The following is a 13,183-nucleotide window of genomic DNA, read 5'->3' as shown; positions in this document are numbered from 1 at the left end:
GGCTTACTATATGTCCTGGAGGGTAGCCAGGGCGGGGGACACCAGATGAAAACTGGAGACTCAGAGGAGGGAAGCGATACCATGCAGCAACAGAGGCTAGACCCCTGCCACCACTCCTCCCAGCTCACGTCTCCTCCCAGACTCCCTGGATGGCAAGGAGAGCTCAGCTATGAGTTCCCAGGGGGCCTGCCACCAGACCACCAGTCGGAGAGCCAGCAGCTGCAGGTGGGACTCTTGGTTGAGCCAGTCAGGCAGCGTTGCTGGGCCGTGGCTGGTTTCCCCAGCCTCTCTCTGCAGACGGAGGTGGGTGTGTACTCTGCTTAATTACAGTGCTCCTAGCCAGGGAGCAGCTGCTTGGAGGCACATGTCATCTTGTTTGGGGGTAACAGACACGGAGGCTGGAAAATATCTATTAGATCATCCTGTCCTGGTGGGATTGGTGTCAGGTCCCTCGCGTTTTCTCCAGCCTGGGACTCAAGCAGGGGGTGGGGAACTGGCGGGCTGTGCTAGGCCTCCCAGAAATGGCAGCCCCACCTGCTTTTCTTCTCTTTTCCTTGTCTGTCGACTCACTTTCCATCCAGGGAATCTAGTTCTTGTCTTGCCCTGCTGTGTCCTCCTGGTGGGTATCAATCCCTCCAGCTCCTGCCTGTGGAGCCCCCACTCTGTGGCTGCCCTGCGTGCTCAGTTCTGGGGTTCGAACCCTGATGTCAGCTGGTTCCTATGCACAGTCTCGAGCAGGGGTGGGAACGTCTGGCCTGCAAAATCATTTGGTCTGGCCCTGCCAAGGCATTAGGGGTGAGTTAATTAAATGTTTGACCAAATATAGCAGGCTAATTGTTAAGCTGATAACTTTGTATGGCCCACAAATGATGTTATAAATATCCAAATGGCTCTTGGCAGGCAAAGGGTCCCCACCCCTGGGCTAGTGTAACGAGACAGGCCCATGAGTCACTGGCGTTTGTAGCTAAAGCCAGAGGTTCCGGCGTAGGTTAGGGGACAGAGAGGCCACTTTGGGCTCTGCTTGTCAGGACGGCTGCGTGGAGGGCATGGCCTGTGAGCTGGGTGGGGAATCATGAGGTAATGGGGTCCAGACACCACCATGGAACCTGCAGCCCCTCTTCCCACCGCCTGACTGGGGTCTACTCAGTTTCCCGTCCCCACCGCATCCTTGTGGCTGTGGGTCGAGTCCCTCTACCTCTGACCTTTGCCACCTCATCCCCTTACTCCTCCCACCTCCAGCCCAGTCCAGATGCAGTGGGCAGGCAGGTCCAGGCTGAGGCAGTGGCGGGAGTCAGGTGACCACAGAGGCCACGCTACCACCAATCTTCAGCTTCCTCATCTGCATCCTGAGGGGTGAGGATGAACTCTATGAACCCTTCGAGCCTGACATTCTAGAAATTCCTAAGCAGTGAGCCACCAGTGGATCCAGAGCCCAGAGTTGGTGACCTCATGTTTGATTTTTCCTCCCCATGATTGCTACCATCACCACCAGCCTGGTAGCACCCAGATTTGCATCTCCAGAACAGATTTCCCTCCTGAGCTACCAAAACACACATCCCAGGGCTCCTGCTGGTCTCTCTGGAGGCCTTAAAGTCAGCATGTCCGAAAGGGAAATCGCTCTATTTCACCACCTGCTGCCGATGCATGTTCATGACACACTCACTCACTTCCGATCATGTTAGTCTCTTGCTGAAAACCACTCCATCTGGTAGAATCCCCAGAAAACCCAGCCATGTGGGCATGGGCCTTGGACTTGATCCCAGGGTCATAGGTCATGACTCCTCACCTTCCCAGATATCACCCTCAAGACAACCCTAACCGCTGCACACACCTGGATAGCACATCTCACTGCTATGTCTTTGCCTGTGTTCTTTCTCCCAGTGTAGAAGCCCCCTCTCCTTCCACACTTTATTGATGAACTCTGTTTTTTACTTTTTATCCAAATCCAGCTCACTTATCACCCTGTAATGAAGCCGTCCTCAGGCCTCATTTTGCCAGTTATTGATCATTCCATTCCTGTTGCCATTCTTGACTGTGTGCACACAGCTTTTTATAGCACTTATCAATTGCTTATGACCTGTCCACAGGTCTGTGCGCCCCCTACCACCTCATCCAGGTCTGGCCCCAGATTTCTCAGCATAATGTCCAGCACATGTTATCTGCTAAGGTATTTGTTTTTTAAAATGAACTGAGTCCTAATTATGGACCCATGGGGCTTAGCCCATGATGTCCCGGCCCTGTCTTGTCAGCATTTCCTGGGGGCTCTGTAGCAGGAAAGCACTGAGAGTGGGAGTTCAACTTGGTTCCATCTTCACATTGTAGATGAGGAAGCTCAAGATTGGTGGGGTGTGTGAGCCCTTGAGCTGACCCCCAAGTCCTGAGTGTTCATCACCTAGGATTGAGGAGCATGCATGTTGCCTCCCTTCTTCATGCCTTGAGATGAAGAAAGAAATATAGGCTCACCTGAGAAGAGTGTTTCTGTGTTTATCAGCTCTCCCCCTTTCGGCTGGCGCGCAGAATGATTTCTTAGTTCTCAGCTTTTATTTCTCTAATCAAAGTGCCAGAGGCAGTGAGCACTGGGGAGGTGCTGGCCTTTCTGCCTGAGTCTCATGCCCCCTCTGGCTGATTTAAGAACCTGTAGCCTCGAGGTGTCTAGTCAGGTGCATGTGGCCTGGCTATGGAGGGGTCTCCCAGGGCCGATGGGACTCGGCTGCCCTGGCATATTGGGGGACAGCTGCCTTATCTGAAGCTGGGGGAGATCAAAGTCCCCTGTACTTTCTAACCACCCCCCCCCCTTTTTTTCCATTATATGCACTTGATCTAACTTTTCTCTCCAATGAGTTAAATCCAGAAAATCCATGAGCAGGATTTCTCTTTTCAAAGGATCCAATAACATTTCTTCCTGCTACCCTCTTTCCATTTGTTGTTGTTTTTGTCCAAACTGCAAAAGGAAAACATGGGAACAGATTTAGAGTGAAAGGTGAGAAGCAAGAAAAGTTGCAGCAAAGTAATTTCAACTTGAGAAGTAGAGCAGTTGAAACCCTGAAAAAATGTGTGCTCAGCAATATGGCGCTGTCCTACAAATTAATTAACCCAGAGCTCTGGTTTAATTAGTGTGAGGAGCAGCAAATTGAGTGGCTAACAATATTTCTCATCCGGTTTAGCAATATGTTCACCAAAGAATGTCCTCCTCCTTTTCTGAGAAGTTGAGAGAGCTGTTTGTCAGCCTGGAATCAGCAGGTGCATAGTGGCTGGAGAGAGATTTTGGGGTGGTGTTTCGGCTGCATCCCTGCCTCCTGCCTCTGTGCTTGGCAGAGGTGGGCCTTCCAGGAACCTGGGCAGAGACCGCTCAGCTCTGCTCCTGAGACCTGGACTCTAAGGACCTCCAGAGACCAGGTCTCCTGGCCTCTAGTCCTTCCTACTCCCCACCCCACTCTCATGCTGCACATACCTGCTTGAGTTAGTTTCCTGCTTTTTCATGGATGTGATATTTGTTACCTCTTGAGACACTAGGGGGAATCAAGTCTATAAGTTCTTGGAGAACTATAGCTGAAGACCTTGTGGCCTGCTTCACAGGGATCACAGAAGGGTGTCTTAACTATCTTTTCCTTTTTTCTCATGGACTCTTTTGACATCTAATGAGGCCTACAGACTAACTGTTTTTGTCCCTCAAATATATATGTTGAGATTCTAATAAAATGTAATGGTATTTGTAGGTAGGCTTTAGGAGGTTACTAGGTCATGAGGGTAGAGCTCTAGTGCTTGGGATTAGTGCCCTAATAAGAAGAGGTCTGAGATGGATGATCTCTATGCCATGTTAGTATACAACAAGATGGCGGCTGTCTGCAAGAGTTCCCTGGAGTGGACAGAATCTTGATCTTGAACTTCCCAGCCTCCAGTGAGAAATAAATGTTTGCTGTTTAGGCCACCCAGTCTGAGGTATTTTGCTATAGCAGCCCACATTTATTAAGATAGAACTCATTCTCATAATAAATTTTTAAAATAAAATACACAAGACTAAAAGAGATATGATTTATTGATATACAATTATCAAAATATAAATAAAACAGATATATGGTACAGTCATATATGTACTTCTTTCTTAACTCATTAAAAAGCAATTGTTATTGTCCTGATAACTGCCATACATCTGGAATAAATCACATTTTGAGAAATCTGCAGCAATCATAACATATTGAAGTATCTGGTTTCTACTGTTGACAAATTGTAGTCATTGATAAAGTAGACTGGTTTATTGCCCACATTTATAATCGAAGGAAATGCTATAGTTTAAGTAGAGGTTAGTGAGACTAAAGATTAACAATATCCTGTCTAAATTCATTGACCCTCTGAATTCTACCCATGGACGTTTAGGTGAATCTCTGCTGATGATTAAATGGATTGCTTATATATGTAAATGAACCATTTTTTGGCCTCTACTGAATCCTTGTAAGATCCTATACTTTTGGAGGGTCTTTGCTCCTCTCCAGGGATTGAAGTGTTGATTTCTTTGGGGTTATGGAGAATTGTGTTTTGAAGGAATTGGAAGACCAAGAGGACAGAAATGATGAGAGAAATGCCAATGTAATATGTGCAAAATAGGAAACCCCAGGTTGCTGATTTATGGTGTGAGAAAAGAGGGGTAGGGACCTGTGTGTGGGTGAGGAAGGAAACATGGGCATGTGCTTAATGTTTAAGGGGCAAGTTGGCCAAGTCATGTGGCAAAGGAGAGGTTATGTGTGGGGGCCAGGTAGGGTGCACGGAGTGGACATCTTGGTAGTTAAAGGTGGAGTACCTAAACATGCCCATCTTTGGGCTTCAGAGCACAGCTCTCTCTGGGTCATCAGGATCAGGGCCATATATTAGTATATTAAGCATGTAAATTCTCAGATACACCTATCTGTCCACAGTAGTTGAGTCCTTTGTCTTCCATATGTTCCCATGAACGTTATTACATACACATTTTTACCCATTAATATCCCAAACAGCCCCACCCAGCTTCTCTTAAACAATAGATTCAGGCTTCACAAGGGAATGTCTGTAGGCCAGTTGCTCATTTGCCCTCTAGTTAGTGCCTGTGATAATGGAAATAATATCTGAACAGGAAACTGTTTTCATCTTTCTTAGTTGCTATTCAGAGGGCTGGGGTGAGTGATGGAACTTTTCTGCTTGAGAAAGATAAGTTGTTCCAGGTAAGATTTAATTTTACTAAAGAACAATCCTGAAATGACTTTTCCCCTTAAGTTTATATATATATATATTTGTCCTTTAAAACAAAGCCCACACAATACAGGTGAATGGCACTTTGAAATCTTTGTTCTCCAAGCTGATTCTCTGAGATGAGTGCATCAGACAGGGGACTGAGACTTATAGGCAGAGGCAAAGAATCCCCAATTCATCCCATTTAACATGTATCCTAGGCTCTCCCAGAGCACTGGACCAAACCCTAATCACCAAGTGCCCATCTGGAGAATTGGTAGTGAGAGATTAGCTGATAATCCCTGTTCAATATTAAAGATTATTAATATGATATTTTATATTATCTTTTCATACCATCTTCAAAATGTAGAATGTGTTTTACACTTACAGCGCATCTCAATTCAGACTCACCTCATAGCAAATGTTTTGTGGCCACATGTGGCAAGTGGCCCCCATGTTGGGTAGAGCTTTCCTAAGTCTTGCTCACGACTGAGAGTTGCATTGCTCCTTGGCTAACCTGCCATGGGAACTCAAAAGAAACTTGGCAGTGGGTCTGGGTTACAAAGGCACATTGTGATTCAAGGTCACAGGAAGAAGCACAGTGGGAAATGTACCGCAGACACTGGGACTTCTTTATACAAAGAGCAACCCTAAGATTCCCATTCTCTTGAGAAATTGGGGAAGGTTCCTTCTGGAGTTTGTGGTGTTCTGAGGCCTAAGAAGGTGTCTTCTGCCACCCTACGTGTGCAGTAGACAATTAGAGTACAGGAAAGAGATTTGCTCATTGAAAAATACTGTGGATGAAGTAGACATACCCATAAATCCAAGGCTATGGCAAGAAGAAAAGGAAAAAAGGAAGTATTTCTAAATGTCTCTAATAGCTCCTGCATCATTGCTACTATTGTATTTTGTTAAAAATTTTGTGATTTATTTGCTTGTATTTCATTGTATTTCTTAGATGAACTAGATGCAGTTTACAAAGATAGTTGGATTATAGCAAGTTGGCCCCCCCCCAAAAAAAATCCTCCAAAAAACAAAGCAGAGAAGTAAGAATAGGAAAGATGAATGGAGCCAGGTGTAAGGTTGGTTCAAAATATACATCCCTTAAGTCTCAGATGTTTGCTAGAGATGGACTATATTGATCTGAGTCTAAGCTTCCGAACAGCCAAGGCCACAAGTGAAGCACACTAAGTGACATGACTCACAGCACATTTACTTACTGTAAAATCAGGTGCTAAGTTGGCACAAAGTCACTCTGTGGTGTAAGGACATAGGAGGAAGAACAGGGGAAATGTACCGATAACAACAAATGATGTTTCTCCTGGACTCCTCAAAGAGAAAGGTCATCAGGTCGCAGGTGCCATCCTCAGCAGCACCTTGTACACATCAATATGAAATCCTCCCCACCTTCCCACCCACCCAGCGTTTCTTGCCTCTGTTGAGACCAAGGGTGGACCTCCTTAATGTTCTATAGAAGCTACTCTGTGAAGCCCACCTGATATTCTCCAGAGACTCTGCTCTTGGATGAAGTGGCTTAATCTAGGTCAGTTTAAGGGATTTTGAGCAATGCATTTCCATGGAAAGTCTTAAAAGTTCACCAAAGTCTGTTTCCTACCTTCCTGGGCACATGGGTAATGTTCTTAGACTCCTTTACAGCCAGGTGTGGCCTTGACACTGAATGAGCAGAAGTGATACATGTCACTTCTGAGCTGAAGTGGTTGAGAAGTGAATGTGTTCTCTCCATGGTCCTTTTTTTTTTTTTTTTTTTTTTTCATCTGCTGGCTAAAAGGAGAAATATATGAGGACTCAGAGAAGGATGGAGCCACCGGAAGGAAGAGGCCTGGGCTACCTAAGGTCAAGTGGAAAGATACCCAACCAGAAAACCTCTCTTGGGCTTTGATATGCATGAGGAACCATTTTTTTTTTTTTTTTTTTTTGTAGCAAGCCTTTGAGAATTTGGGATTTGTCTCTTAGAGTAGCTACCATGTTTCCCCGAAAATAAGACATCCTCTGAAAATAAGACCTAGCTCATGGAAAGATAAGACATCCCCTGAAAATAAGACATAGCACAACTTTGGGAGAAAAAATTAATATAAGACACTGTCTTATTTTCAGGGAAACAGGGTAGCATTATTTTAACTAATACAAGTCCCTCTTGGGAAATAGTCTCTAAATACAATTTCTCTTAACCTAGAGGAATTCAAAGGTTTGAGTGACACCAAGTTCAAGGTTACATTTCCTGGCAACTATTAGGAGTGCAAATATTCTCTGTTGTAGGGAAGTGGGTAGGCATAGAGCCTCACGTTTCACAGTCACTAAACGAGAGCGTAAGATGAACACACTCTTGTCAAAATGGCGTCACCTTACAAGCACTCCTGTTTGAATGGAAAGCTCTCAGTACCTTCTTTTGCAGATAAGCCAGGATGTGCCTGTGGGTAAGGCCAAGGTTCACCTCAGAAAGTGATTTGTGTCTTCCTTAACACCTGGGAAATGGTAATCAAGGCCACACAGCTTCTCACAATGCAATTTGCTCTAGGAATTTTAACCCCAAAAAACATTTTAAAGCAGCTGTAACCCTACGACTGCTGCAGCCCTTAAAAACACAACACAACTTGGGCGGTGAACTTGGCCAATTTCCCTCTTACCCTGGACTTTCATTCCCAGGCATGATGCACGATACACGGATGTGACTCCCAAGTTGCAATTTACAATCTATATGGACAATGGTGAAAAAAAGTCTGCAGAGGACTCATCTATAGAATGTCTACAGTAAACATGATTTGTTCCCATTGTCCTTACAAGGTATAAGCAATGGGAACCAGTTAGGTCACAGAACAGGTGCCACACCCGCTATGCAAAATGAGACACTCATACTGTGACTGGCCCAGGTCCTGGGGGCCCCAGCCAGGAGGGCATGATGCTTGATTCTTCTCCCAGAGAACAACTATGGCATGGCCTTGTCATTAGTGGTCACCAAGGGCTGGTGATTTTGTTGCCATGACATTAGATGTTAAGGAGGCTCCGGGTTTGTAAGTCTTACTGGTACGCAAAGCTACTTGGCCCAATGGCAGTTTGACGCTAAGTCATCAGCAGAGCTTGGTGATGTGCCCAGGAATGAGCTCATCAGTTCACCAGATTCAGAGGACAGACTAGAGCAACGGTGCTGAAAGAGGGGACAGAGCGGGGCTCCGTGCAAGGCCGTGCTCCTGCAGTGTGATCTGTGCAGCCTGACTATCCAAGGGACATGATTACCCTTCAGTTCAGACTTCACAGGGACAGCACGGGGCCTGAATCCTTCTCCCTAGGACAGGGGAAGCCAACTCTGCTGAAGGGTAAGCAGTTCACAGTGAAGAACCCAGATCTGATGTTTACTCTCCTTTGAAGTCTTAAATCATCTTGGACTTGAGCTCAATGGTTTTCCCTCTTCCAGGAAGACTTATGGGGTGTGACGAGAGTGTGAGCAGATGTGCAGTTGGATGGCTGGGACAACTGGAGTCCCAGAGGAGCGGATCTAAAGTCCAACCTGCCTGTTGTCCAAATCCAGGTGGCATGAGGTTTCATCATTTCATGCTCCACTAGCTGTCCAGCCTTCTCAGCTGCAAGGCCTTGAAGGAGGCACTCGTGTCCCCTTAGGAGGATGTTCTGAAAGCCCCTGGCCCAGCACCTCTCAAACTTTCAACATGCCTACAAATCACCTGGGCGTCATGTACACAGGCAGGTTCTGAGTCTGCAGGTCTGGGTGGGGCCTCAGGTTCTGCACCCCTAGGTGTTGCTGCTCTGAGGACCACACTCTGAGTAGAAGGCTCGTGAGGACAGATGTTTGAACAAGCAGTGCTTCTGCTCAGCACAGTCCCCCCTGGAGGAACAAGGGGTCTGCATGAGAAGGGTGGCCTGAGCCTCAAGGAGAAGATAGCTCCCAGGAGCATGACTGACCCGGGCCTAGGAAGAACCCCCCTCTGGCCTCCCCCCACTTACCCTGACTTTGTGCTTTGAGTCTTTGCTTGTACAGCTAGGCCTTAAGAGAATACAATCCGGGAATATCAGCAGGCTGGCAAGAGACACCTCATTGAAAAGCTTGGTTGGGGGCCCTAAGGCTGGTACACGTTCCCAGCTCTTTGCCCCCTGCGGGCCACCTCAGGTCAAAGCCTAGCTCCCCTGCTCTCCCATCCTCAGGGAATGCTGGGGAGCAGGCACCTCCTCTCTCTGTGAGGCTTGGCTCCCTCCAACCCGACACGTGCGTGTTTTCTGTTTTATAGGAAGAAATGTGTCTTGGCTGTAGGCCCACGTTTCATTCCAGCGCATCCTTTTTACCAAAAGAGCCATCCCTGGAGCTGCCAACAGTGTTTACGAGAAAAGCCATCCAACAATACTTTGGATCTGGCAGTGCGGCCTTCCCCACACCACGAGCCTCCCGTCAGAAAGCCTGGCGCATGGGGTTGGCATCTTTATTTCTACCCCGACATGTACAAAAAGGGAAAGCTGGTTTCTTTCTTTCCTTATATTTTTTTTTTTTTTCCAGCTGGGAAAAACTCCTGTCAATGGATGCAGTGTCCTTTCCAGATTCAATATTATGCAAACTGCATCTCGGCAAATGGAGTAAACAAATATGTCCCTGAAGCTGCCTGATGCGCAGAGAGGGAGCTGGCCCAGTGCTAGACGCAGACCTGCCCCGCACAGGAGCTGCCACCCACCAGCTCTGCCCCTCCAGTTCCTTCAGAACCTGTGGCCAGAGTCGGCGCTCAGCCCCCTCTTCAGTCTCCCCCCAAACAGGGAGCTTTCAGTCGCAGGCAAGGCTGAGAATGTTGACTTTTCAGCTCTCTCTCCCCTTCCTGGCAGGTGTGGGCAGCAGGCAGTACCCCCAAGAGTCTCTCTGGCAGCGGGAACGTGGCCAAATCGCTTTCCCACCAGGGGCTTTAGCTCCCAGGCGTGCCCGGTGTTTACATGGGTGTGATGGACCCCGCGCTGGCGTCAGCTCCGCATTCTACCAAGCATAGGCGGTTTCCGCGCTCTGCCGATTCCCACCGTGTTCCCAGTGCAATAACCCTGCGAGATTAAGTGCCTTTTAAGTGTTTCCTTCTGAGCAGATGAGAAAACAGATTTAAGAGGATTAGAATGCTCTGTTGAAAGGTGGGCAGAGAATAAATAGAGAAGCTAGCGTTTAGACTTGGGGCTGTCTTTTCAGAAATCTCATACTTTCTTTTTGTTTTGTTTTTTGTTTTTTTTTTGCAAAACGGCATCATGCTTCCCAAACACCGGGCATTAAGAATGCAAACAAACAAAACAAAACAAAGGCACAGGGATCATCCTCAAAGGGTACGGCTTCAGAAGCTGAAATACAATTTTAATTCATGTGTCCTCCAGGTACCACCTCGCCTACCCTGGCTGGCATCAAGGTTTGCCCTTGCAGCTTCTGTCCCTTTTGTCTGTGCAGGGGTAGCGAAGGGAGGGGCTGGGTAGAGAATCTGCCCATCTGTGCTGGGAGAGCCATATTGCCTTCTGTGCTTGCTTCTTTGAACAGACAGAAATGGACACTTTCTCTGCTGTTTCGTGAAGATGCAGGAGTCCCTTCTCACCATCAGCGGCCTTGTGGGCTCGGGCTTTGCAGAAGCAGTTGCTCACACAGGCTGGGCCCCCTGGTTACCAAATGTACTTGACATCTCAGAATTGCTGAGAACAAATATTTGCAGCCAGGCTGGCTGGGCTCCTGGTACACTGGGCATGTGTGCTCTTACTGCTTGAGAGGGGAGATGGGTTCTGAGGTGTCAAGAGGAAATGGCCCTGGACCCAATTGCACATGATTAATGGTGTCTCTGGGGCTTGGGATGCCTGGATGATGAGCAGATGGCGGTGTCCTGGGTGTGCTTTTGGGAAAGATGGAGATGAACCTGTGTAACTCTTTCACGTTGACAGCTCTGGAGAGTCTCCATCAGCTCTTATGGGGGAGGCGCTAGGATAGGAGGTTAGTTAGGCGACAGAGGAACCACCAAGGCAGAGGCTTTGTGTGTTAGGCTGGTAGATATCTTTCCATGGGGGTTGTCGATGAACTGGGCATCTGTGATCTACTTGTCGAACCTAGCATGTACCTGCTATCTCCTATAGGTTTTAAGTTATTGAATTGTTAACGTTTCAAATCTCTCTTCTTTCTAGAATCTCATTGATTCCGGATCTTCCTGGTGGGAATGTGGGGAAATCTGCAAACTCAGCCTGTTTTAGGAAAGATTTAAAGACAAAACCTGACTGGAACTTATTTAACAGTAAAATTTGACCTGGATAGGTACATATATGGCTATTATTCCAATTATTGTTTACATGCAATGTGAATAATGCATAACATGTAAACAATAATTTACATGCTTGAGAGGACTTGATGGATGTGGTGTGAATTGTATCAACTATATATTTTTCTATTTGTTAAATGTAACTTCTGTAATTCATTTCTGCAGACTTTTTCTGAAATGTATTAATGTGCAATAGTGTCTTTATTGCTTTCTTATAAAAGATTTTCTCATATTGTGTCCTTTTTCTGAGTTCTAGAAGTAGATGTTAGTTTCTCTGATTCATTACTTTTGAACAATAGAGCTGAGGCTCAGAATTGATCTGTGATCTGCTTCAGTTTCATTCTATAAGTTAAGTGTGCAGTTTCTACACATTGCAGGCTCCAGTAACTCCAAGGCCTGAGGCTCCACCCTTTTTGACTCCATCTCTATCTTTCTCAAAACTTCCAAACTGCCATCCTCAGGACTTGCCCCTATGGACTTCCCTTCCTCTGATTATAATTTTCTGAGTTGGCTTATTTTCTTTTTTAAACAAAACCTTATCCTTTCCATTAAAAATCCAAAGAAGCCTAAGCCTTCTCTTGAACCTGCCCTCTCTCCTTTACAGCAGAAATGCCAAGAGATGTGATGGGCAGTGAGCGATTCCCCGGCTTTTGGAGGTGGGTTGCTTTCGGGGATGACAGGGTCCAATGAATAGCAATGGCTGTGGGTGGCTGGAATGGGGACACATCAGTGAAGTTGAAGAACGTGAAATGAAGAAACAAAGGGATCAAGAGAACAGGGTGTTGGATCAGGATCCTGGATCCACTCAGAACAATGGGCAAACTCCGAGTTGGGTAAAAGCCTGTGGGTGCCCCCCTCCCTGCTGAGAAGTGGGGGAGAAGGAGAAGGTGGTGAAGGCAGCAACGAGAGGGAGGGGGCATAAAATTCTGCATCGCCACAAGTGCAGTTGGTGTTTTGTGTGCTTTGTCTTTTAGGAAAGCATGTTTTGTCTCAGTTCTGCTATCTTATTTTTCCATTGTCTCTTGTTTATGCCTCCTTCTATGTGGTCTGTTTCTCATTTCCTTTTTGGCAATTTCTGTGGAACATAAATCCCTTAAAATTTTATTAATGATTACATTAAATGAAAAAATATTTTAGCTTATATATCTCTGCCAAGTATCTGTTAACTCTCTGCTCTCTAAGATGAAGAGATATGCCTATTGTTACCTCTACCCTGAACCCTCTATTCCTCCCACATTTGATGTTCTGTCCCTACCCTGGGCTGTGTGTTGGTAAACTGATACTTTTGACTGATTTTCTTACTTTTAAATTAAATATTTCATAAATATGTATATTCTACTAGAAGGCTTATCTATGACATATGCATTCTGATTTGTGACCAAATTGGTAACAATTATATAGAACTAGAGGCCTGGTGCATGAAATTCGTGCATGGGGCGGGGGGTTTCCCTCAGCCCAGCCTGTACCCTCTCCAATCCAGGACATCCCTCTCACACGGGACTGCTGGCTTCTAACTGCTCACCAGCCTGCCTGCCTGCCTGTTCGTCCCTAACTGCCCCCCCTGCCAGCCTGGTCACCCTTAATCACCTCTGCCTGATTGCCCCTAACTGCTCGACCTGCCAGCCTGGTCTCCCTCGAAATGTCCCCCCCCCCCACCCAACACTTACCTGGTCGCCCCTCACTTACCCCTCCCCCCCTGCTGGCCT

This window comes from Pipistrellus kuhlii, unplaced genomic scaffold (assembly GCF_014108245.1).
Source record: "Pipistrellus kuhlii isolate mPipKuh1 unplaced genomic scaffold, mPipKuh1.p scaffold_m20_p_13, whole genome shotgun sequence".
Lineage (NCBI taxonomy): Eukaryota > Metazoa > Chordata > Mammalia > Chiroptera > Vespertilionidae > Pipistrellus > Pipistrellus kuhlii.
Note: the sequence above shows the minus strand (reverse complement) of the source record.